The sequence below is a fragment of the Lontra canadensis genome, unplaced genomic scaffold (genome assembly GCF_010015895.1).
Source record: "Lontra canadensis isolate GAN:19392208 unplaced genomic scaffold, GSC_riverotter_1.0 scaffold68, whole genome shotgun sequence".
NCBI classification, from domain to species: Eukaryota; Metazoa; Chordata; class Mammalia; order Carnivora; family Mustelidae; genus Lontra; species Lontra canadensis.
In genome coordinates, this window is record NW_022631062.1 from 3,494,546 (window position 1) to 3,522,409 (window position 27,864).

Consider the following 27,864-nt stretch of genomic DNA (forward strand, 5'->3'; position numbering starts at 1 on the left):
AGCAAAAGCAGGAAAGTGAGCCAAATTATTTTAGACACACTTTAAAAAAAGAAGATCTGTTTATTCTTGAGAGAGAGAGTGTGGGTGTGGGGAAGGAAGGGACAGAGGGAGAGAGGGAAAGAGAATCTCAAGCAGACTCCCACTGAGCATGGTGTCTGATGTGGGGTTCCTTCTCTCTACCCCTGGATCAGGGTCTGAGCCGAAATCAAGAGTCAGTTACCCAATTGACTGAACCACCCAGGCTCCCAGACACTTTTCTTTTTTCCTTTTCTTCTTCTTCTTTTTTTTTTTTCTCATCAAGTGCCCTTTTAAATGCTCATCATCTGCTAATCCCATTCCCCCACCCACCTCCCCTCCAGCAACCCTCAGTTTTTTTCCTGTAGCGCCCCTAGACACACTTTTTAAGGAGGTTTGAAATATACGGGGTTATAGCTCGGTGCAGTGACGGTATTGTAGCCAATGAGCTTTATCCAAGGTGCAGTTACTGCTAATTGAAAACTTTCCCCAGTATCCTGCTGTGGTAACTAGAAATATAAAAGATTGTACCAGAGGTGGTATTAGAGTGGTACATGGCTCTACACAAGCCTTATACCAGACTTAATTTTTCATTGTCTTGGCATGCAACTAAAATTTAATAATGAAAAATAAATATTAGGTTTAATGATAAATCATATCCCAGGTCTGCACATGGTTTTCTGAGAGTGGTACAAGCCTGGTTTGTGCATATCGTCTCACAAATGTTTGTTGCAGTAAGAGGCTAGAGAGGTTGGAGAAAGATGAATTCTCATATAGGAAGAGGAAGATTGCAAAAGAGGCTGAAATGTTAAATTCTTCTGCTTTTCTTTACTCAACACTTGGTTTCCATTGAAGGAAGATAGTGAATCTAATTCTCCGTCACCCTTCCTGGGTTGTAATTAAACTTGGGGAGGTTACACAGACAAGATATGATTTCCTTAGGGGTTAGCATGTAGCTAAAGGAGGTTGGGTTCTAATTAACATAAGAGATGGTGAGACCTGCAACCCTGATTCATTATGGTGGTACTTCCCCAGAGTCTCATTTCCACCCCACCAGTGGGGCCATCTGTAACCTGCAAAATCATGAATCCCACTGCTTTGTCTCTACTCCACACTATCCCAGTGTCAGACTCCTGTCTCTAAGCTACCTGCTTGTCTTGTACCATGGAATACTCAAAGTATCTAAATGCAGCGAGTCCAAAATGAAACTCCTCACCTCTCTTCCTAAACTTCCTGCTGTGTCTCTGTGAGTTTCAGTAGCTAAATCATTATGCACTATTGTTCGAGGCATATGTCTGGATACCACCTGTTACTTTTCTGACTCAGTTGGAGCATTCAATCAGTTCTTCCTAAGTAGCTCTTAAGATTTGTAGTCATCCCTGATACCCCATTTCTCTCTGCCCTCTCAGTAATCCTGCAACAAGTCCTAGCACCTAAATACCTGTCCAACTCATTTATCTTTTACTCTATCTCTGCTGCTGCTATTGTGTTATGAGCCACTGTCCCCTCCCTCCTGGATCAGCATGGTAACCTCCTAACTGGATGCCTTGCTTCCAGTCTGGACTCTGTACAATCTTTTCACCGTGGTACAGTGGGATGGGCTGTTTAATACGTAGATCTGCCATGATACTCCACTCCTTTCGATCTTTCAGGGGCTTCCCTTTGCTCTTAGAAAGAAGGTGTGGTGTGGTCTGGATGGGCATTTCTCATGGCACTCTCCTCCTCCCCTTTTTTATGTTATCTATGCTGATCTTGTCTCTGTTCCCTTAACATCCTATCCAGAATGTTCTTTCATCTCCCTCACTTCTTTTTATTGTAATATAATTAACATACAGTATTATATTTTAGGTATACAATGTAATGATTCCACATTCTGTATGTTACTTGGTAAGGAATTAATATCCAGAATATATAAGGAACTTACACAGCTCAACACTGGGGGAAAGAATCCCCAGTTAAAAATGGGCCTCTTTGTGTCAAATAAATAAAATCTTAAAAGATAACAAAACAAAATGGGCAGAGTAATTCTTTTCCAGAGAAGACCTCTAGGTGGCCAACAGACACATGAAGAGATGCTCAACATCACTCATCATCAGGGAAATGCAAATCAAAACCACAATGAGATTATCACCTCACATCTGTCAGAATGGCTAAAATCAACAGCACAAGAAACAAGCGTTAGTGAGGATGTGGAGAGAAAGGAACCTTTGTGCACTGCTGGTGGGAATGCAAACTGGTGCAGCCACTATGGAAAACAGTATGGCGATTTCTCCAAAAATTAGAACTACCCTATGATCCAGTGATTCCATTACAGAGTATTTGCCCAAAGAAAATGAAAATCATAATTCTTTCATCCCTTTGCCAAGTTGCCAGATTAGTCTTCCCAGACCTCAGAATTAGGCTCAGGTGCTCGTATGTCCACTGCTTTCTTCCTTTTATCTTAGCACTCATCTCAGATTATCATTATACATTCATTTGTATAGTTATTTGTCTCTCACTAAATTTTAACTCCTGTGAGATCCAGGTCTATGTTTTCTTTTACAGTGTATTCCCCAGAGCCTTACATTTTTCCTTGACATAATTCATATTACATATTCACTTGACATAATGGTGATTCAGTATATTTCAGTATATTTGAAACAGGACAGTTCATGCTTTACACCATGTGTATTATGCATTAAGTTGGCTTTGGGCACCAGAGAGTAAACCTAACCGCCATTTATAATATAGTTTGATTTTTAAGCTATTGTTTAAGAACAACCAAACTGTAAATGAATTTCTGAGACCTCCCACTAAAACGTTAGAAACTCTTAAATTAGAGCTATTTAATATATATATTATTAACTTTTGTCGTAGTAATATAACAATGTGCAGACTATATTACCAGAAAGTGTTTAGAAGTTAATGGATATTTAGGAGGGCCTGGTGGCTCAGTTGGTTAAGCCTCTACTCAGGTCATGAGCCCAGGGTCCTGGGATTGAGCCCCATGTTGGGTTGTCTGCTCAGCGGGGAGCCTGCTTCTGCCTCTCCCTCTGCCTGCCAATCTGCCTGCTTGTGCTCTCTCTGTCAAATAAAAAAAATTAATAAAATCTTGAGAAAAAACAAGTTAATCGATATTTAGATGAAGGTCTTATACGTCATTTTATAAATGCCTCTTCTTTATGTTAGAGCTACTCAGGAGAGCAGAGACTATATCGATTTTTACTTATCAGTACCTTGTGACTAATACAACAGTTGTGACATAGGAAAAACTCAGTAAATTTTTGTGGAATGAATGAATGATGCTGTTTAGTTTGCTTACTTTTAGCCCTTTACTCCTGATGCAACATTTCTACTTCTATCCCCCCTTTACTTAACTAACTTATATTTCTCTCTCTCTTTTTTTTAAGATTTTATTTATTTATTTATTTGACAGACAGAGATAACAGGTAGGCAGAGAGGCAGGCAGAGAGAGAGAGGAAGGGAAGCAGGCTCCCTGCAGAGCAGAGAACCCGGTGCGGGGCTCGATCCCAGGACCCTGGGATCACGACCCGAGCCGAAGGCAGAAGCTTTAACCCACTGAGCCACCCAGGCACCCCTGTATTTCTCTTTTAAGCTTCAGTGCAGGCATCACCTCTGCAAAGTCTTCGCAGATGCTGACTGCCCCTCTGTGTGTGATCACGTGCGTGTGTATGTCAGTGAACTTCCCATGCTATATGATCAGTGTCTGGGTTTCAGTCTTTTCCTGTGTAATCAGACCTCTTTGAGGAGAACTCTATATCTCTAGGGCCTTGCACAGTCCCAGGTGTACCATAATTTCTCAAAAAAATTCTTATTAAGTGAAATAAGTAGTTAATTGATGAATGTTCGGCCTTCAAAGGTCCTGGAGCCTAGCATCATTCTTGGTACATTGTAATTGCTCTAAAATTGCTTCTTTTTTTTTTTATCATGAAAAAACTATTTAGATTTAGCCAGCTGGACTCAGTTTAGATGATCCCAATTTTGTTGGCAACATCCAAAGCATCATAGTCAGGGGCCAGCCGAACGTATGCTTTCTTCTCTCCATCAGGCCTGATTAAGGTGTTGACCTTGGCTACATCAATGTCATAGAGCTTCTTCACGGCCTGTTTGATCTGGTGCTTGTTGGCCTTGACATCCACAATGAACACAAGTGTGTTGTTGTCTTCTATTTTCTTCATGGCTGACTCAGTAGTCAGGGGGAACTTGATGATGGCATAGTGGTCAAGCTTGTTTCTCCTGGGGGCGCTCTTTCGAGGGTATTTGGGCTGCCTTCGGAGACGCAGAGTCTTGGGTCGTCGGAACGTAGGTGATGTGCGAATCTTTTTTTGCGACTGTGGACGCCTTTCAGCACTGCTTTCTTGGCCTTCAAAGCCTTTGCTTTGGCTTCGGCTTTGGGAGGGGTAAGGGCTTCCTTCTTAAGCTTTCGGCGCCATCTTCGTAAAAGGGCTAAAATTGCTTCTTAAATGAAAGAAATGAATCAGTGGATCTTCAGCCTTCAAAATTTATCTTGATCTCAATTTAAATTAAAAAAATGTAGATAAGAGGAGCACCTACCTGGGTGGTTCAGTCAGTTAAACATTCTACTCTTGATTTCGGCTCAGATCATGGTCTCAGGGTCTTGAGATCGGGCCCAGTGTTGGGCTCCACACTCAGAAGGGAGTCTGCTTGGGATTCTCTCCTTCTCCCTCTGGCCCTCCCCTTTTCCCCCCTTTGGGAAAAAAAAAGGTGGATAAGTGACCTGAATATCTTTGATGTAAATCCAGATCTATGTATTTTTATTTTTATTTTATTTCTCAAAATGCAATAAAAAGATAATAGCCAAACAAAAAAATAGAGACAGATCCCTTTATAGATTTTAGTGAAAGCAACATAGCTACCCAAAATGGAAATCATATGCCAGAAATTTATCAAGTATTGACCTTTAAAAAAAACAACACAAAGGAGCCTGGGTGACTCAGTCAGTTAAACATCCAACTCTTGATTTCAGCTCAGGTCATGATCTCAGGGTTGAGAGATCGAGCCCCACATTGGGCGAGCCCCACATCAGGCTCCTTGCTGAGCATGGAGCCTGCTTAAGATTCGCTTCCTCCCTCTGTCTCTGCCCCTTCCCATTTGCTCACTCTCTCAAAATCAATCAGTCAAAATAAAAAATTTTAGAAACCCACGGTTACATTTTATATATAAAAAAGAGATTCTTAAATGCAGCAAACTACACATATAATGAATATTAAAGATCTAGGGATAAAAAGTCATTGTTGAAAAAAAGTCACTGTAAAACATTGCACTTAGCAGTGAATTATGGAAAGCTTTTCCCCTGAGATTGGGGAATGAGACAAGGATGCCCATTGTACCTCAGTCCTATTCAATACTGAGGTCCTAACCAGATCAAGAAGGAAAATAAATGTGAAGGGCAAATGATTCAAGGACAGGAAGTGAAATTATCATTATTCTCAAATGACATCATTGTCTATGTAAAAAAAAAAAATCCAAAGCTCTATCTGTAGGTAAACTATAAGAATTAATAAGTATATTTAGTAAGGTTGTTGCATAGAGATAGTTGTATTTCTATATGCCAGCAGTAAGCAAGTAGGAAATGAAATTTAAAATACCATTTATAGTAGCATCAAAAATGTCAGATACCTAGAATAAATTTGATAAAAGGTACAAAAAGTGCACCATTGCTGAGAGAAATTAAAAAGACCTAAGTAAATGGAGGAAGAGCTCATGTTTATGGATTGGGAGAGTCCATGTTGTAATGATACTAGTTCTCCCCAAACTGACCTACAGATTCATTAATAAAGTGCAATCCTGGCAGTTTTTAACAATTGACCAGGAGATTCTAAATTTTGTATGGAAATACAAAGGTCCAGCAATTGTCAAGAACACTTTGAAGAGGGGTGCCTGGGTGGCTTAGTGGGTTAAGCCTCTGCCTTGGGCTCAGGTCATGATCTCAGGGTCCTGGGATCGAGCCCCGCATTGGGCTCTCTGCTCAGCAGGGAGCCTGTTTTCCCCTCTCTCTCTGCCTGCTTCTCTGCCTACGTGTGATCTCTCTGTCAAATAAATAAAATCTTAAAAAAAATACTTTGAAGAACAAGAACAAACCGAGAGGACTTAAAAGATATCATCAGATATCATGACGTATTATAAGCTGTAGCATTTAAAATACTGTGGTATTAGCACAAGAATAGAAAGACATATTGAACAGAAGAGAGTCCAGAAATAGACACACACATTTCACTTGAATTGTGAATAAGGGGTTGTTTCAGTGTGGTTGGGCAAGGAGGATCTTTTTAATAAGTGATACTGAGTCAACTCCATGTCCATATGAAAAAGGTATCTTGACCCGCTAACCCAACCATATGCAAAAATCAATCTCAGATGGATTGTAGCTGTATATGTGAATGGTAAAAACAATAAAACATTTAGAATAAAGCATAAGAGAATATCTTCATAATTTTGGAGGTATCAAATTATTGGTGCCTAAAAGCACTAATTAAAAAGAAACTGTACTCATTGAAATTAAGAACTTCTGTTCATCAAAGGGCAGCATAAAAATAGTGAAAAAGCAAGTCGGAAGTTACAGTGTGGGAGAGGATATTTGAAAAGTGATGGACTTCAGCAGGGAGATGCACATTGTGAAGATATCATTTCATGCGCACCAAAATGCCTTAAATGGAAAAAAAAACCCAATAATACCAAGTTTTGGCGAGGCCGTGAAACAACTGGAGCTCTCATACCCTGAGGATGGGAGTATGCATTGAAACAACTCTTTTTGAAAATTGTTTGGGAGTCTTTACTAAAGTGGAACATAAAATACCCTATTACCCAGCTGTTGTATTCTAGCTAGGTGCCCTGCAGAAAGGTGTGGGTAAGTTTATCAAAAGGTAAGTACAAGAATGCTCATGGGAGCATTTTGCAATAGTTCCAAGGCTGTCCACTGTCCAAATGGCCATCAACTGTAGACTGGGTACATAAATTATAACATATAAATACAACAGAACACAATATAGCAGAACAAACGCAGATGAATCTCTTATTATTGAATGGAAGAAGCCATGTAGTAGGCGGTAAATACTTGGTTATTCTATTTACATAAAGTTCAAAAACCGGCAAAAATAATACATAATATTAAGAATTGAGATAGTGTATGCCCTTGTGAGAAGGAACAAACGAGGATACTCTGGGTGCTGGTAATGTCCTATTTTGTGATGTGGCCACTGGTAACCTTTGTGAAAATGTACTCACCTGTGTAATTATGATTTGTGTACATTTCTGTGCATATATGTCAATTAAAAAAATTACTAGGGTACCTGGTGGCTCAGTCATTTAAGCACCTGCCTTCAGCTCAGGTTATGATCTCAGGGTCCTGGGATGAGCCCCTCCTTGGGTTCTCTGCTCAGCAAGGAAGGAGTCTGCTTCTCCCTCTGCTCCTCCCCCACTTTGTGCTCCCTCCCTCCCTGTCTCTCAAATAAATAAGTAAAATCTTAAAATACCTAAAGAATTTGCTTACGTGAGAGGAAGAAGATGTCAGAGAAGAATTTTTACAGAATGCTTAGGAATTAGTAAGTAAAAGATTAATGACCTAAAAGAAAAATAGCCAACAATAAATAGGCAGTCACCATGGGAGAAAGTTATAATGACAGAGCATTTGAAAACATGTATAACCTCTTCAGTGTTTAGGGAAATAGGTCTTCAAACAACAATACCAATTTCATGTTCTCAAATTGGCAAACATGAAAGGCTAGATAATGCAAAGTTCTGGTAAAGATACTAGTTGGGGAAAATTCTTATATGCTGTTAGTGGGAGTGCAAATGAGCAAACCCAGTTTGGAGAACAATTTGGCCAGAGATGGTAAAGTTGAAGATACACTATCCTTTGATTCACCAATTCCATTTTTAGGAAGATATCTAGAAAAATTCTTAACCTTATCTAACAGGAGACAAGATTGTTCTTTGTAGTATTGCTTATTGCAAAAAATTATGAAAATGATCTAAATATAGGACAGATGGAGACTGGATGAAATATGTGTCATGTTTATACAATAGAACACTATACAGCAAATAAAATAACAGAACCATTGTGTTAAAGCTGTGAAACATAATTTTTTAAAAAGATTTTATTTGACAGAGATCACAAGTGGGCAGAGAGTGGGAAGCAGGCTCCCCGCTGAGCAGAGAGATCAATGAGGAACTCCATCCCAGGACCCTGAGATCATGACCTGAGCTGAAGGCAGAGGCTTAACCCACTGAGTCACCCAGGTGCCCCTGTGAAACATAATTTTAAAAACATGCAAAACAGGAGTGCCTGGGTGGCTCAGTTAAGCCTCGGCCTTTGGCTTAGGTCATGATCTGGGAGTCCTGGGATTGAGCCCTTCCTCGGACTCCCTGCTTAGTGGGGATTCTGCTTTTCTCCCTTCCTCTAGCCCTCCCTCTGCTTGTGTTCTATCTTTCTCTCAGATAAATAAAATCTAAAATCTTTTCAAAAACACACAAAGCAGTAATGTCTATGATTTATGCTATCTGTATAAAAATGCACAGAAACAGGGGCACCTGGGTGGCTCAGTGGTTTAAAGCCTCTGCCTTCGGCTCAGGTCATGATCCCACGGTCCTGGGATTGAGCCCTGAATTGGGCTCTCTGCTCCACGGGCAGCCTGCTTCCCTCTCTCTCTCTCTCTGCCTGCCTCTCCGCCTACTTGTAATCGCTGTCTGTCAAATAAATAAGTAAAATCTTTAAAAAAAATAAATAAAAATGCACAGAAACAATAAACAATGATCATGATGATGATTGCCCATAAGAAGGAAGACAAACAGGAGGAGGAAAGAGGTACACGTTGGGGAGGGGATGTTCCACTTGCATAATTGTAGAACTAATTATATTTTACTTAAAAATAACTGAGACAGGATACAAGGTAAATAATTGATAAAGCTGTGTAGTAAGTATGCAGATATTATATTCTTTAACTTTCTTTGTAATCTTTAAAAAAGATTTAACAGGAATAAAAATTGAAATGCCATGCTGTTTTTCACAAAAGTAGAACTCCCTCAAAAAAAGAGAGCTACTTAGGCGTGTGTGCTCACGACACTTCACTGAATATATCTTACTGATGAATATTTTGTTCCTGCACTCAAAAATGCATCCAAAAGCATAGGGAGTTGTCTTTAAACAATAATAGCTAACAGTTACATAATGCTTCCTTTGTCATGCCCTTCCTTTCCCGCCCCCTCCCTGTGGCTTTCTTTCTCCATCTCCGCCCCCCTTCCTTCCTTTTCTCTTTCAGACTTCTTTTTTAATTGCAAAGTGTTACGTTCATACAAACACTGCATACAACCTAAACATATAGCTTACAAATTATTGTAAAGTGAATGCTTTGTAAATGCCCCGAACTGCGGGTGAGGAACACAGCCTGGTCAGCCCCCTGGGTCGCCTCTGCTGGGTTCTGTTGTAAGAGGCACAGAAAGGCAGCACACAAGTGTGCACTCACATTTCAATTTCCACATGTGGCGGTTAAGAGATTCCTATCTGATTCTTAACTCCTAGGGTTGCTGCGAAGCTTAAATGAGAACATATTAGAAAGTACTTAGAAGAGTGTGCCTGGCAAGTAGAATTGTTTGTGTTCCTCTGGTCCTATTTCTCCTCCTCCCCCACCCTCCCGCCTGTCAAATGTAATCCCCAGAGCTCGACAGGAACACCGTTTTCAGGACTTTCCTTTTCAGTAGGAACGTATGGGCAGGAAAACTCATGAAAGATGTGTGAAACGGGATGTGTATTTCCTGCTCTAATACTGAAATGAACACACAGAAGTTTACAGTGGGCACATTTCAGAAATTGAGAGTCCTAAAGAGACATGTACCCTTTTTACCCAGTGGTACTTTTACATCAAGGAGAAAAGTTTATGTCGTAGTAAATCTGTAATGTGAATTTTGCAGTTTAAGAGGTGTGTCCCAGCAGGAGAAACACAGTGGCTGAGAAGCAACAAGAGTAGTGAAGAGATGATTGTGCATTGTGGTCATGTTGATCATGAAGTCATCCAAAAAGTTTTTTTTTTTAAGATTTTCTTTATTTGTCAGAGAGAGAGAGAGAGAGAGAGAGCACAAGCAGGGGGAGTAGTGTTGGGTCCCCCAATAATGGGTCCATGGTCAAAGGAGCGAGAGTGATACAAAGCGAAGGTCAAGCAAAGCTTTATTTCGCAGGAAGCATCGAGAATCAAACCAACCGGTCAGGGCCGCCCTTACAGAGAGGGTGACCCCTCCCTGCCTCACAGACTAACTTTTATGGAGCAAAGGCCATGTGGTTGGGCCTGGCCACACACAGGTGGCCGATGAGATTGCAACACACAGAGAAAGCTGCACAGTCATGCTAGGTCACACACGGGTGGCCAATTGCATTACCATTCACCCCATAGTAGACATTTGAACTAGCCTATCACCTTGGTCAGAATTGGCGCCCAAAAGGCGGGGCCCACACTCCTTGGTAGCTAGGGAGACGGTATGCGCGCTCTACTGATTGGGTGTCTCCACCTGACCCGACTCATCCCTGCATTCGGGCTGTTGTCTCCACCTGGCCTGACCCACCCTTGTATTTGGGCTTTGTTACCTGGGACTGGTTTCCCAGACTTGCTTTTAAGTAAGTTCCTCTTGGCGGGGGTGGGGGGTGTAAGTTTTACTGCATAAACAACAAAATGGCTGTTGAACCGAGGCGGGGCCGCTCTGGCTGAACAGGCCCTTACAGTAGCAGGCGTAGGCAGAAGCAGACTCCCTGCTGAGCAGGGAGCTCAATGCGGGGCTCCATCCTAGGACCCCAGGATCATGACCTGAGCCAAAGAGCGATGGTTAACATACTGAGCCACCTCGGCGTCCCCCCAAAAGTCGTCTGCCCTAAGACAGTCTGAGGAGGTAACAACCCCAGTGCTTGTTCCTGGCCTCAGGAGACCAGGGATTTGCCTCACGGACAAATTTATAACCTCAGCAAAGAAAAAATATGTAACGATAAAGCACGTACAGAGCACTAAAGTTGCAACGAGAAGGAAGCAGTTTCATGTGTGAAGGTCAGGGAAGGGTTTTCTGCGGGGCGGAGGGAGATACTGTGCTGAAAGACAAGGAAGAACTGGAAAGGAAACGTTGGTTGTGGAGCTACACGGGAAAAGCGTGTGCAGAGGTTTGGATGTGAGCGAAGCCTGCTTTCCTTGGAGTCTGCACATTAGGGAGCTTTGGGAGTTGCTTCATGCCCGGTAGCCTTTTTGACCACAGCTGACAACAGAAAAATGTGGTCAATTATGTCACATCAGCTCACTGCGTTTCCTAAATCCTCACGTTGGATTGTGGCTGATCTAAATCACCTATCTTATAAACATCTTTGGGTTTTCTTACTGAGATGGATGATTAATTGTGATAATTTTGCAGTTCACTATATTGAATCTTTTCTACCACTTTTTGTTTACATCCCAAAGGAAAAAATACAAATACTACTAGATTCATCTTATAAACAGAAAGCTCCTAGGTTCCCTATAAAGACTGTGTCTCTGCCCAAATAGGTTTGTGTTATCAAACTTCCCTTTTTTGGAAATCTTTAAAAATTTTCATCCAACAGTGTTTAAAAAAGTTTTTAGGATTATCATCAACTGATGTTGTAAAATAGCACTTGGGACAAGTCATGCATTCTTTACTCACTGTTTAAACTCTGTCATTTCAACTAGACCTACATATTAATTCATTTTATTAGTTTAATAACATTTTCCAAGCGATTTTTTTAATGAGAACTGGTTATTTTGCAGATTGGTCTCTTACAGACTTGAGACCAACAGACCTTCAAAAAGGAGCATGAAAATAATAGAGTGTATAGTATTGTGACTTTTAAGTTCTTTCATAACTGAGGAATGAAATATATGGAATGAAATATATATTACATATATGTTTTTTCAGCTAACATATAATTTAAATCTTATGCTGTTTGCACCACTGAATATCCATATCAGTGCTGTTTTTTTTTAAATTTTTTAAGAAAGATTTTATTTTAAGGTAATCTCTACACCCAACATGGTACTTGTGAACCCACAACCCCAGGATCGAGAGTTGCACACTGCACTGACGAAGCCGGCCAGCCACCCCTTTATCAATATTGTTTTTAATTAATTAATTTATTTATTGAGAGCATGCCAGTGGGGGTTGGATGTGGGAGAGGGAGAGAGAATCTTTTTTTTTTTTTTTTTTTTTTTTTTTAAAGATTTTATTTATTTATTTGACAGAGAGAGGTCACAAGCAGGCAGAGAGGCCGGCAGAGAGAGAGGAGGAAGCAGGCTCCATGCTGAGCAGAGAGCCCGATGCGGGGCTCGATCCCAGGACCCTGAGATCATGACCTGAGCCGAAGGCAGCGGCTTAACCCACTGAGCCACCCAGGCGCCCCGAGGGAGAGAGAATCTTAAGCAGGCTCCATGCTGAGTGTGGAGCATGATGTGGGGCTCAGTCTTACGACCCCAAGATCATGACCTGACCTGAAATCAAGAGTTGGACGCTTAACCGACTGAGCCCCCTGGGTGCCTTCATCAACATTGTTTATATGAGATTTCAAGATCCAAGAGACAAAAAAATATGGTTAACAAATTACTCTGAGCTATCTATTTATTCTGGAAGACAAATGAAAGTAGTGGGCTTTAACATGAATTTAGTGGAAGAAAGAAAAAAAATCTCACAACCCATGACACCATTTCCTCCTAATGACCCTTTTTTTAGTCTTGAGAACACTTTAATCCTTTGAATCTCATTTTCCATATGCAAAGTAAAAGTAGCCATCCACATTACCCTACAGATTAGTAGTGATCATCAACCTCTTAAAGACTTTATGAAGACAGTAGTAAAGGACTAGGATTGTAGTTTGGAGATAAGAGGCCAGATCTTACTGGATAACCCAGCTATGTCCTAGGAAGTTATGTTAGTGGGTGTGTTCTAAAGCTCAACTGAATGACTGCTTTGCCTAAGTGACTTCATTTCACTTAGCAGGAAATATACTGACTTTTAGTAATAGCCGTTTATTAGTGTGTATGCACTAGCAGTATGTAGGGGTCTCCAAAATGATTTCAATCTTTAGAGTCCATCTGAATTGACCCGGCATTTCAACAAGCAATAGAACTTCAGAAAAAAGGATACTTGTGTCTCTTTGAATCCAGTGACCTCTTGGTGTTCTTCAGAGGGATGGAGTGTGCATTCCATTAAAATTTCTTTCACCAAGACCTCTGATGACCTTGTTCCTATACCAAGTGACAATTCAGTTTTTCAATTTTGCTCTTATTGGTCCTCTCACAGTATTTGGCTCAGTTGATGACTCTTGTTTTCCTTAAATGCTCTACTGCCTTTGCTTTTGTGTCACCATTCTTGCCTGTTCTCCAAGCTTTCTGGCACTCCTCGGGTTTCTGTCTCTGCTTTTCTTCCTTTGTCTGTTGGTGTTCCTTAGGGTTTTCTTCCATGCCTTCTTTTCTTTTTACCCTACCCCTTTCAAATTTCTTTCTTTCTTCCATAAACTCTGTGTGTGTGTGTGTGTGTGTGTGTGTGTAATATATTTAGTTGGAAAAAATCCCAAGGGTACAAAGGTGATGAATGAAGACTACTTGGCTTTCTATTGCTAGCCACCTGAGTTCTCTTTCTAGGGGAACCTCCATTATGGATTTCTTATGTGTCTTTACAGAGTCATTCTATGCATATACAGACACACAAACATGATGCTGTATAGTGCTATATGCAGTATTATTGTGTGTTGTGCTTTTAAAAAATTGAGATATAATTGACATAGTTGAGGTGTACAGCATACCGATGCAACATTGTGTAAATTATGAAATGGTCACCATGATAAACCTAGTTAGCATCTGTCACAAAGTTAATACAATATTATTGACTGTATTTCCCATGTCCTACCTTACATCCCCATGACTTATTTATTATATGACTATAAGATTGTACTTTTTAATCCCCTTAACCTATTCCCATCCCCCAACCCCTCTGGCAACCACACCAATCTGTTCCCTGTATCTATGAGGTTGAAATTTGTTTTTTTAGGTTCCATATATAAGTTAAATCATACACTATTTGTCTTTCTCTGACTTATTTCACTTAGTATAATACCCTTAAGGTCCATACATGTTGTTGCAAATGGCAAGATCTCATTCTTTTTATGGCTGATTAATATTACATTGTGTATATATGCCACATCTTCTTTATCTATTCATCTCTCAATGGACACAGGTGTTTTCCATATTGTGGCTATTGTAAATAAGGCTGTAGTGAATGTAGGGGTGCATGTATCTTTCCGAATTAGTGTTTTTGCTTTCTTCAGATACCCAGTAGTGGAATTGCTAGATCATACGGTGGTCCCATTTCGATTTTTGGGGGACACTCCATACTGTGTTTGATGGTGGCTGTGCTAACTTGCATTCCCACCAAGAGGGCATTAGGGTTCCTTTTTGTCTACATTTTCTCCAATGCTTTTTATTTCTTGTCTTCTTGAGTCTAGCCATTCTGACAGGTGTAAGGTGATTCTCACTGTGGTTTTGTTTTGTTTTAAAATTTTCTTCTCATTTCTTTTTTAAGATTTTTAAAATTTATTTTTGCAAGAGAAAGAGCACATACGTGAGAGAGACAGAGAATGCATGCACAAGCAGGGAGAGGGGCAGAAGGAGAAGCACACTGTCCTCTGAGTGGGGACCCTGACGAGGAACTCAATCCCAGGACCCTGGGATCATGAGCCAAAGGCAGTTGCTTAACTTTAGACTGAGCCACCCAGGTGCCCTCATTTCTTTTTTTTTAAGTGTATTTATTTATTCTTTTAAAATAATCTCTACACCCAACGTGGGGCTTGAACTCACAATCCTGAGATCAAGAGTAGCATGTTCTTCTGACTGAGCCAGCCAGGTGCCCCTCTCATTGTGGTTTTGATTTGCAATTTCCCTGATGATTTGTGATGTTGAGCATTATTTTATGTGCCTGTTGGTCATCTGTATGTTTTTCTTGTAAAAATAATATTCGAATCCTCTGCCTATTTTTTCAAATCAGATTTTTTTGGTTGTTATTGAGTTGTATGTGTTCAACATGAATATTTTGGATATTAACTCCTTATCTGTTATATGATTTGCAAATATCTTCTCTCCTTCAGTAGCTTCCCTTTTCGATTTGTTGATGGTTTCTTTTGCTGTGCAGTTGTACAGTTTGATATGGTCCCATTTATTTTTGCTTCCATTTTCCTTGCCTTGGGTGTCACATCCAAAAGAACATTAGTAAGGCTGATGTCAAGGAGCTTACCACCTATTTTTTTCTAGGAGTTTTATGGTTTCAGTTCTTACATTCAACTCTGTAATCCATTTTGAATTACTTTTTGTAGTTGATGTAATATAGTGGTTCAGTTTTCCCACCACCACTTATTTTTTTTTAAGATTTTATTATTTGAGAGAGTGAGAGAGAGAACATGAGCCAGGGGAAGGAGCAGAGGGAGAAGTGGACCCCCCACTGAACAGGGAGTCTGACACGAGGCTCAATCCCCGGACCCTGGGATCATGATCTGAATTGAAGGGAGATGCTTAACCGACTGAACCACCCACCACCACTTATTGAAGAGACTGCTCTTTACCCATTGAATATTCTTTTTTTAAAAAGTGGGCTCCATGCCCAAGGTGGGGCTTGAACTCACAATCCTGAGATCAAGAGTTGCATGCTCTACTGACTGAGCCAGCCAGGCAACCTCCCCATTACATATTCTTTTTTTTTAAAGATTTTATTTATTTATTTGACAGAGAGGTCACAAGTAGGCAGAGAGGCAGGCAGAGACAAAGAGGGGAAGCAGGCTCCCTGCTGAGCAGAGAGCCCGATGCAGGCCTCAGTTCCAGGACCCTGAGATCATGACCTGAGTCGAAGGCAGAAGCTTAACCCACTGAGCCACCAGGGCTCCCCCATTACATATTCTTGCCACCTTTGTAGTAAATTAATCGACCAGATATGTGTGGATTTATTACTGGGCTCTCTGTTATGTTCCATAGATCGATGTGTCTGCTTTTTATGCCAATATCATGCTGTTTTGATTACTATAGCTTTGTAGTATGTTTGAAATTAGGGAGCGTGATACCTCCAGGTTTGTTCTTTCTCAAGATTGTTTTGGCTGTTTGGGGTCTTTTGTGGTTCCATACAGATTTTAAAGTTGTTTTAGCTCTGAAAAATATCATCGGAATTTTGATAGGGTTGCATGGAATCTGTAGATTGCTTTGGCTAGTATGGACATTTTAACAGTATTCTTCCAGACCATGAACACAGAATATCTTTTTATTTGCGTTTTCTTCAGTTTCTTTCCTCAGTGTCTTATAGTTTTTGGCATATAGGTCTTTCACCTAATTTACTTCTAAGTATTTTATTCTTTTTGATGCAATTATAATTGGGATTGTTTTCTCAGTTTCTCTTTCTGATAGTTTATTAGTGTATAGAAACGCAACAGGTTTTTGTGTGTTAATTTTGTATCCTGCAACTTTACTGACTTCTTTATTCTAACAGTTTTTTGGTGGAGTCTTTAGGGTTTTCCATATATATTTTATCATCTGCAAATAGTGACAGATTTACTTCTTCCTTTCCAAGTCGTATGCTTTTTATTTCTATCTTTTGGCTAATTGCTGTGGCTAGGACATCCAGTACTATGTTGAACAAAAGTGGGGATAGTAGGCATCCTTGATCTTCGAGGAAAAGCTTTCAGCCTTTCACCATTGAGTATGATATTAGCTGTAGGTTTTTCATATGGCCTTCATTATGTTGAGGTATGTTCCCTCTGTACCCATTTTGTTGAGAATTTTTATCATAAATGTATGTTAAATTTTGTCAAATACTTTTTCTGCATCTATTGAGATCACCATATGATTTTTATCTTTTATTAATATGGTATGTCATGTTGATTGATTTTGTAGATGTTGAACCATCCTTGCATCCCTGGAATAAATACCACTTGATCATAGTGTATGAGATTTTTAATGTAATGTTGAATTAGGTTCTCTAATATTTTGTTGAGAATTTTTACATCTATGTTCATCAGGGATATTAACTTATAATTTTCTTTTTTTGTGATATTCTTTTCCAGTTTTGATATCAGAGTAATGCTGGCCTCATAAAATGAGTTTGGAAGCTTTCCCTGCTTTTCAGTTTTTCAGAAGAGTTTGAGAAAGATTAGCCATAATTCTTGTTTAAATGTCTCGTAGAATTCTCCGGTGAAACCATCTGGTTCTGGGCTTTTCTGTGTTGGGAGATTTTTGATTACTGATTTAATTTCCTTACTAGTAATTGGCCTATTCATATCTTCTATTTCTTCATCATTCAGTCTTGGAAGATTATAAATTTATAGGAATGTACTCATTTCTTCTAGGTTGTCCCATTTGTTGGTGTACAATTGCTCATGGTAGTCTCCTATGATCCTTTGTACTTCTGTGGCATCAGTTGTAAGTTTTCTTTCATTTCTGATTCTATATATTTGAGTCCTCTTTTTTTTCTTGTATCTAGCTAAAGGTTTGTCAGTTTCTATCTGTTCAAAAAACAAGCTCTTAGTTTCACTGACCTTTTTAAATTGTGTTTTTAGTCTATATATTATTTATTTCCACTCTGATCTTCATTATTTCCTTCGTTCTATTAACTTTGGGCTTCATTTTTTAAAAAAAAGATTTTATTGGGCACCTAGGTGGCTGAGTTCTTAAGCCTCTGCTTTTGGCTCAGGTCGTGATCCTAGGGTTCTGGGATTGAGCCCTGTATCAGGCTCCCTGCTTTGTGGGAAACCTTCTTCTCCCTCTCCCATTCCCCCTGCTTGTGTTCCCTCTCTCACTGCCTCTCTCTCTCTCCCTCTCTTTCTGTCAAATAAATAAAATATTAAAAAAAAAGATTTTATTTATTTGAGAGAGAGAAAGAACGTGCATTAACAAGGGGTGGGGCAGGGAGAGAGGGAGAAACAGACTCCCTGCTGTGCTTGCAGCCTGATGTGGGGCTCTATCCCAGGACCCTGAGATCATGACCCGAGCTAAAATCAGATGCTTGACTGACTGAGCCACCCAGGCACCCTGCATTTCATTTTTTTTTTTAAATAGCTCCTTTAGGTGCAAAGTTAAATTGTTATAGAGATTTCTCTTGTTTCTTGAGGTAAGCCTGTAGGGCTCTGAATTTCCCTCTTAGAACTGCTTTTGCTGCATTCCATAGATTTTGGTATGTTGTATTTCTGTTTTAGTCTCTTCATATTTATTGATTTCTTCTATTAGCCAGTGTTTTTTAGTAACATGTATAATCTTCATGTTTTTATAGTTTTTCCAGTTTTTTTCTTGTAATTGATTTCTAGTTTCATACTATTGTTGTTGTAAAAGGTGCTTGATAGGATTTCAGTCTTCTTGAATTTATTGAGACTTGTTTTGTGGCCTAAACATGTGATCCATCCTGGGGAATATTCCATATGCATTTGACAAGAATATGTATTCTGCTGCTTTTGGATGGAATGTTGTGTGTATATCTATTAAGTCCATCTGGTCTAATATGTTGTTTAAGGTTGATATTTTTTCTTTTTCTTTTTTAAAGGTCTTATTTATTTGTTTGACGGAGAGAGAGCACAGGCAGGCAGAGAGGCAGGCAGAGGGAGAGGTAGAAGGAGGCTCCTTGCTGAGCAGGGAGCTTGATGTGGGGTTTGATCCTAGGACCCTGGGATCATGACCTGAGCTGAAGGCAGAGGCTTAACCCACTGAGCCACCCAGGCACCGCAAGGCTGATGTTTTCTTACTGACATTTCAGTTTGAATGATCTATTTTTTTTTAAAGATTTTATTTATTTATTTGACGGACAGAGATTACAAGTAGGCAGAGAGGCAGGCAGAGAGAGAGAGAAGGAGACAGACTCCCTGCTGAGCAGAGAGCCGATGCGGGGCTCGATCCCAGGACCCTGGAATCATGACCTGAGCCGAAGGCAGAGGCTTTAACCCACTGAGCCACCCAGGGGCCCCCTGAATGATCTATCTATTAATGCAAATGGGGTGTTAAAATCCCCTGCTAATATTGTGTTGCAGTGTCCTGATCTTGGACTTCCAACCACCAGAACTGTGAGAAACAAATTTCTATTGTTTTAAAGCTATCTAGTTTATGGTATTATATTATAGCAGTCCAAATGGACTAAGACAGTTGTTTAGTAATATATCATGTAGCTTGTTCCATATATGAACACACAGAGCTGCATATTTTTTTGGGTAGATGCAGAGTATGCCAACATATGGATATACCATAATTAATTTAACTAGCCTCCTTGTATCAGCTAGAATTTAATGTAGAAAGTAGAAATTCACCCTATTTCTGGCATAAATGAAGTTCAGTTAAGGGATTTAGATGATAACGAAGTAATTGAAAGGGGCAAAGGAGTCAAAGTCATGGCGTTGCTGCTGGAATGCTGATTTCCAGGTTTCACAACCATAAGCCTGGCACAGAGCTCCAGAAGCTGCTGTTGCCATAGCCACAAGTATCACTGCTGTCTCATACCCATGAAGCTGGAGGCCAGGAGACGCATCCGCTCATGCCTCTCTGTCTGTAGCCTGCACAGTGTCAGAGAGATGGCCCTTGTCTCACTTTTACTTGGATGCTTTCCAGCTTGGATTCACTTTCTTGTTGTTTAAGAGCGACTCAGAGCAGAACCTAAATAAAATAGAAAGGGGAGTGGAAATGGATACCAAGGGCTGATGGGTCAACACTGTCCACCCTTTTGGCTGTTTGGCATAAACACCCAGCCTTCCACCTGTCCCTAAATTGCAGCAACATGGTCTTGCCTTATATAAAGTAATCATACCTTATGCAAGTGAAAATATATTCACCCTTCCTCCATAAAACAGAGAACCAGTTCCATCAGTTGCGGAATGCATCCCTGGGTGATTTTAATACTCTCGATATTAGTCATATTGGAAATTTTATATCCTCTAACCGAAGGACTAAATGATAACAACAACCACTATTTACATGTCTTGGTATAAAATTAGACTAGAAAGGAGGAGGTAGAAAAGGAATCTGGCTAATATATAAAGGTATAAACATAAAATGGCAAGGAAAAACATCTATGCTGTTCCTCAATTTGACAACTGACCGTGGTGTTGTACTTGGTATTTACAAATGTTTTTCTTCATTTGGCATTCCATGTTCCTTTTGCCTTTGAATGGTGTTTCAGCTAAGTAGGGTGATTTGTACGGTGGACTGGTAAGAGCCAGTATGGTAACGGAGTTGTCACTCCCTCAAACACCAAACTGGTGAGATGTCTAATCCCAGTCCTCCATCTTAGTACCGCGTACTGCTGTAGTCACACTTACATGCAGAAACCCAGTGCAACACTCTAGATCATTTCACGTAGAATGGGACTGACCACAGAAAATCAGGTGCTTGAAAACTCATTGGAAGCAAGTGAGGAATTAAATTCAAGGGGGAGCACTGAGCCGATGGTTTAAAGGTCACACCACACTTGGTGTGGTGACCAAGTCAGGCACCTGCTCTGGCTGCCATCACGGCTGCGGCCACAGCTGAGCCGCTCACTCCCAGAGCTAGCGAGGAGACCCTGGGGTGAGCTGAGTCCCGCTGCCGCAAATTCTCATGTCTTGTCAGACTTCCCTTTCCAGACTCCACAGCGTCAGGAAGATGTCTCATTTTGATTTTCAGTTTCACATAAAAACAGCTCATTGATATCTAAATCATGTCCCAAATCCTAGCTGCACGAGAGTCTGGGAAGTGCAGTGTTTAGTTTCTTCACACCCAGCAGATGCAAAGTAGGAAGGAAGAATGGGTGGGGAAAGTTCTGTGCTAGCACACTTAGAATGATGTTTATGTTGTTTGCTGTTTTTTGTTATTATACCCAGTTTCATAAGGCATTTCTGTGTGCACACACCTTTCCTACATATGCGGGAAAGTAAGTAGGATAAATTCCTGGAGGTTGTATTGTTGGTTTAAGAGAAAAATTTTCAAAGTGTTACCAAATCACTAGGTTTTATAACAGAGTGTGATCTGTGGACCAGCAGTGTTGCCCTTACCTGGGATCTGGTTAGAAATACAAAATCTCAGACCTAATCCTTAAGGCCCTGAACCATAATCTGCATTTTCGTAAGATCAGCAAGTGATTTGGGTGCATGTTTCCCTTTGATAAGCCTTGAGCTAGAGGTCGTAGATACTGGATTGCCAGTAGCGGTATCTGTATGATATTCTGTTTGTACCTTCACCAAGACTGTATTCTGTCTTCTTGATATTTTACAATTTAATATTTGAAAATGCATTTCTTTATTATGAAACTGAGTATCTTTTCAGATATTAAAATGCTTTTTAAATCAATTTCTGTGAACTCTTCATATCCTTTTAATTAAGTTTTATCAACTTAAAAATGTATTTAATACTGAGAAAATTAGCTCTTTGTCTTTGATGTGAGTTGCAAATATTGACATTTTGTCATTTGCCTTGTGATTTTGCTTATGGTTTAATTTCCACATAGAATTCACACACATCTTCCTATGTGGTTGAATTTATGTCTTTTCTTTCACGGGTTGGAGATTTTTGTCTTATGTTTAGAAAGACCTTTATCACCTTGACAGTAATTTTAAAACTCTCTCATGTTTTCTTTTGTGATGATCAAATCTTTGATCCATCAGAATGTGTTTTGGTGAGAGATGTGAAGAAAGGATCCAACTGAATAATTATCCTAGATGACTATACCCCAGCGGTTCCTAACCTAATGTTCATGAATGCTTATAGAGCCCTTAAACCCCTGAAATTGCATGTGAAGTAGTATATTAATTTTAATTTTTCTCAAAGATGTGTAGTGTAGGGTCCATTAGATTCTCCAAGAGGATTAAGGGTCATTGCCCTATGCGATGTTCTGTCACCCAGTATGGCTTCACTTGCTTTCTGTGTCTTCAGTACTCCCAAGTGTCCAGTCAGATCCTTTTCTTGACCTTCAGATTTGGGCACACCAGAGTGGATGGACCCAGTGTTATCCTAAGGATCCTTATAAGAGAGAGGCAAGAAGCAGAGCAGTTTGAAGATGGAGAAAGGGGCCAGCGGAGAAAGAGGCCATACAGATGGCCTCGAGAAGCTGGTAGAAGCAAGGAAATGGGTTCTCCCCTGGAGCCTACAGAAGAAATTGCCGAAGGGTCTTTGATTTTAGCCCCTTAAAATTCATTTAGGACTTTTGACTTCCAGAACTGTAAGAGGATACTTTTGTCTTATTTCTTTTTTTTAAAAGATTTTATTTATTTGACAGAGAGAAACATAGCAAGAGAGGGAACACAAGCAGGGGGGAGTGGGAGAGGGAGAAGCAGGCCTCCCGCTGAGCAGGCATCCCAGGACCCTGGGACCACAACCTGAGCCGAAGGCAGACACTTAAAGACTGAGCCACCCAGGCGCCCCATTTGTCTTATTTCAAGCCACTAAGTGTTTGGTAATTTGTTACAGTAACAACAGGAAATAAATACGTGGCGTACCACAGAGAAGGCAGCAACAGTGTAGGTCCAGGAATTTAACAAATTTACTGGTCTTAACCACTGCTGGTTTCACAGGTCCAGACAATACAGTATCCAAGCCCATCTTAATAGGATACATTTTATAAAGTTTTATAAAGTTAAAAAAAAATGGGAGTGCCTGTCTGGGTCAGTTTGAAGAGCATATGACTCTTGATCTCGGGGTTGTGAGATGGAGCCACACGTTAGGTATAGAGAGTACTAAAAAAATAATAAGAAATAAAATGAAGTTGAAAAGAAAAGAAGAAAACATGACGTACTTGCAGACCAACCCTCTTCTATTGCCTTAAAACTGCATCTTATTGCAAGTGACTAGAGCATTATTGAAAGAGGTGGAAGAAACAAGCCTGCTGTTAGAACCTTGGCAGAAAGAGTTGAAACCTCTCGCTCTTTTCTAGCCCAGAATGTGAGAGGAAGAATGCTATGTCCAGGAGGATGTAAGAGTGCCCTCGTGCAGGAATGTATGCAGAGGGCAACAGGAAGAGACTGAGTATCTAGTCCCCCTCCTGTTACCAAGGGGCATAGCAGAGTGACCAACTAGGTGACTGCCTTTCCATGTTCAGAGAGCTAGCTGAAGAGCAGTACTTCCTTAAGATTTATTGTACGTGGAAATCAGCTGGGGATTTTGCTGAGTTGAGGATTCCGATTCTGTAGGTCTGCAGTAGAGCCCCTGATATTCTGCATTTCTAAGAAGTTCATAGATGTTGCTGACATTGTTGCTCCAAGGATCACATTTGAATAGCTATGGCAAGGAGTTACTTAATGAGAATTCAAACTTGTATACTGGGCATGGGACTCTATGCTTTTCTATGCTTTTGTGTTGTAGAGGAATACCCAAGTTCAAATTCGAGTCTGCCACCTATTTTGTGACCTCAGCCTTTTGAGGCTTGTTTCTCTTATTTGTTGAACAGGAACAAAAGCACGTACCTTATAGGATGTTCATGAGAACGGAATAGTTATTGTATGTGTGATATTTGGTAAGGGCTCAATAATTGTTAGTTAACTAGGAACCAACCACAGTTGCTAGTATTCCAAGAAGACTCAGAAGTTCTGGCTACATACCACCAAACTATCTAGAAGAAAAATTTTATCAGCCTTCCAGATGGCTGTCGACATGATGCCAAGCATCCAAATGTTTGGACTGCATTCAAAACCTACTCGACAAGCATCTTTCTCCTTTCGGATGGGTGTTTTGGCCTCAAGAAGACCGAGTGAGGGGGTTTTATGTAGAAAGATGTTATCTATCTAACTTCACTGGCTCTTTTGTATACTTTGGAGCAGCTTACAGACACATTGGAAAACAGTAATGCATACAACATGGATAATCTCAATTTTCAGAAAGCCTTTGATACTGTTCCATCTAATGGGCTGCTTAAACCCAAGACAGCAGGGATTCTTGATGGAACCCTGGGAAAAAGGAGAAACTGGCTAGAGAACAAAACAAAAAGTTTAGAATGAGACAGAATGGAAAATAGATAGAAGATGGGGTTATATTCAAAGAGCAGGGGAAGAGGTCCAGATGTTACTGTTGTGACTGTGACATAGGTTGGTGTGCAAGGCTGAGCCTATGGGAAAAATGGCAAGGAGGACCGCAGTTCTCCCATACACGCGCACCCAGCTTGATGGTGATGTAAACTTTTTATGACAATCTCTTAACATTAGAAGGGCCATGTGTTAGTTAGGCTAGAAAGACTGTTAAGGACACTAAAAATGGTATGAAACTAGTTCTGATTTAAGAATAAAAATATCCAGATGCAGCACATTTATATATATTTAAAGGAATTTAAAGGAATATATATTCCTTTAAAGCAGCGGTTCTCAGGGTGCTTGGGTGGCTCAGTAGGTTAAGTGTCTGCCTTCGGCTCAGGTCATGATCCCAGGGTCCTGGAATGGAGCCTCACATTGGGACCCCTCCCTCTGCCTCTCTCCCCACTTGTTCTCTCTCTTTCTCTCTCTCTCTCCTCAATAAATAAAATCTTAAAAAAAAGGTTCTCAACTGGGGTCAATTTTTGCCCCCCCCTGCCCCCAGAGGATATTTGGTGATGTCTGGAGACATTTTTGGTTGTCCCATCTTGGAGGTGGGCGGTGTGACTGGGAAGAGGCCATGGATGCTGCTGAATGTCCTACAGTGCATAGGACAGCCCATGAACAGAGTTTGGCAGCCCCAGATGTCAACACTGCTAAATTTGAGAAACCCTGTTCTAAATCATTGTACCCTGAAGTGTGAACAGGAGGGAAAACTTCATAGGGTAAGAACATTCTATAGAAAACACTTGTCTAAAAAAATAACGATCATTTGTAGAATGAAGTATTCATTATTGCTAAACTATAATGTGGTGATCTAAAACTAGAAACAGGAGCAAGGAGGAGAGGCAGGAGAACAACAGAAATTTGAGCAGGAAACGAAAACAGAGGACCAAGACTTTTAACCTCTGCTGTGAACTTTTGTGTCCCCCTCAACCCCTTTTCCTCATGAGTCTTCTGCTCAATTCACTTCAAATGAATTGGCCTGGAGCTTGCTATAGAACAGGATCCATAAAAAACATCTGTTCCAGTCTGGCACCCAGATGTTTGAGTCTGCATTTGCCAGCTAGTCACTTTTCAGACAGCATTTTCTTTTAGAGAAAAAAGGTCCAGTGAGAGAATGAGGGATGGTAGTTGAAATAAGGAAAGAATTCCAAAACTTTAAAAAATGTATGAAATTGCTTATCTTCCTTTTCTCCCTGAAAGTCAGAGAAGTAATACTTCTTACTGGGTTTTCCTAGAAGTACATTAAAAATAAAAACAGCCTAGCTTTTGATAACTACATTCTAGGAAGTTGTGGTATACCTGGTATAGTTTCAGGGGTTCTGGAGTGGCCGCAGGTCCTGTTGTCCACCCTACTTCTTGTCATTTCACAATAATAGCTACTCTCTTCAGAAGTTTAGCCTTGTATTAGGGCACAAACTTTCTATTCAAGGCTCCTTTTTTTTCTTTTAAAGATTTTTTTTTATTTGAGAGAGAGGACAAGGGGGAAAGGAGCAGGGGGAGAAGGAGAAGCAGAGTCCCCACTGAGCAGGGACCCCGACTTGGGGCTCGATCCCAGGACCCCGGGATCATGACCTGAGCCGAAAGTAGAAGCTTAACTGACTGAGCCACCCAGGAGCCCCTCAAACTTCCTTCTTAAGCAACTTAGTTGATTCCATTTATTAGTTTATATGGAAGATGAACCAGAATGGAACGCAGGTCAGAAATTAATCCCAAGGAGAAAAGAAATCTGGCTGAGATTAGTAGCAGTAAAAGCTGCGTTAGTTTGCATTGTCCTCAAAATTGAGCCTTGTTTGTAGGAAGGCAGGGCCATGAGTCATTTAGAATTCCCTCTAATTTAGGGGCGCCTGGGTGGCTCAGTGGGTTAAGTCGCTGCCTTCGGCTCAGGTCATGATCTCGGGGTCCTGGGATCGAGTCCCGCATGGGGCTCTTTGCTCGGCAGGGAGCCTGCTTCCCTCTCTCTCTCTGCCTGCCTCTCCATCTACTTGTGATCTCTCTCTGTCAAATAAATTAAAAAAAAATCTTAAAAAAAAAGAATTCCCTCTAATTTAATGGAAAGCAAAATGTACCTGTGATGGGTCCTTGGCTGTCAAAATGGCACTTATTGATCTCTGGCTAATTCCACTCAGGAGATTGTAATATACAGCCCAGGAACCTGGTCTGGTCTCCTAAAACGAAAGGGTTCATCAGGAAATTCATGAGTTATGTTGAATAATGTCATGCTAGTGCCGGGGACCCTTGAAGCAGCTTGAACAGGACTCTGCTACTAAGCTCATTTATATGCACAAATATTCTCACAGATGGTATTGTGTTTCAGCACCATTGCCAACATTCTTAGTTGGATCGTTTAAAAAAATTAATTGATAGAATTCTGTAAATTAATCAATTTAGTTTTTAAATTGATTTGTGAGATGTGTGTGTGTATGTTAACATACACGTGCACACGCTGCATACGTGAACAGAGGAATTTGAGCACATTTTCATCTCTTTGTTCATATTCTGTTTTTTTTTTAAGATTTTATTTATTTATTTGACAGAGATCACAAGTAGGTAGAGAGGAGGAAGCAGCCTCCCTGCTGAGCAGAGAGCCCTATGCGGGGCTCAATCCCAGGACTCTGGGATCATGACCTGATCCGAAGGCAGAGGCTTTAACCCACTGGGCCACCCAGGTGCCCCATGTTCATATTCTATTTTATAGTTTGTGAGGGTGTTAATGAATTTAAAGGTCTGTATTTGATATCAGGTAGGGCCAGGTATACTTTTTTTTTTTTTTCAGTCCTTACCTGTAGATCCTAGCTCATGACTGAAAAATCTGTATCTTTGTTTACAAATTGATAGGAGCAAGAAGACAATGGTGAATCAGTGCCACTACTTACCCTCATCTGATCCCTTGGTGACAGGGGTCAGTAAGAGCATTTCTGTACACAAGGGGGAGGACATTTTATATATATTTAACATACCAGAAAGGGTTCTCAAAGGAGATAGATGGTCACCGTGAGTTTCTAACATTGAGCAGCCAGTGGCTCATCTAGGTGCTAGTCTGTCTTGTAACTTTATTTAGGTGCTAGTCTGTCTTGTAACTGCTGCGTGTAGTTTTATCAAAACGGTAGAAGTGAGATTGTGGTGTCCCGAGTATAATGACTGTTCCTCACTGGCTTTCTAAATACCAGTGGTTTGTTCGGAAATCTGTTTTGCATATGCTTTGGGGCCGTTTTCAATTACCTGTAAGGCTTTACTTACCTTCGAGGCTTTATTTACCTGCAAATGCTTAAAGGAGTAATGAATAACATGGATAACGTGGAAACATCACAAATAGAAGCTGCTCAGTTCACATTACATTTCAGTGATACGTCATCATCACCATAAAGCATCATAGAAGTTTCATTATGTGAAGACAACAGTTAACTTTCCACATATAAGGGATTGACTCATGATTTAGAGCCAACTATTCAAAGGAAATATAGAATATAGAGAAAACACACAAGAATGAAAAAGAACTATAGATTTCAGGCAGCTTAATAAGGAAGATTAAAATTTCTTGGAAGATTAAATATTTTATGCCATGTTCTTTACCTACAAATAGTACTTTTGTAAATGTGCTATTATCCCTAACCCTTATAAAGTTTTTGGAAGTTGACTTATTTTGCTTAGCATAATACCCTCTAGTTCAGTCAGGGAAAGACAGTTGTCATGTGATTTCATTCATATGTAGAATTTAAGAAACAAAACAGGTTCATAGGGGAAAGGAGGGAAAAGTAAAATCAGACAGAATGAGAGAGGGAGACAAACCATAAGAGACTCTTAACTATGGGGAA

General features: G+C 40.3%; 2 pseudogenes; one reads left to right on the forward strand and one right to left on the reverse strand.

Moving 5' to 3' along the window:
- Positions 1 to 430: 430 nt before the first annotated feature.
- LOC116880858 lies at positions 431 to 593 on the forward strand (annotated as a pseudogene).
- A 3,387-nt stretch (positions 594 to 3,980) lies between these two features.
- On the reverse strand, positions 3,981 to 19,548 carry LOC116880844 (annotated as a pseudogene).
- Between the last annotated feature and the right edge of the window lie 8,316 nt (positions 19,549 to 27,864).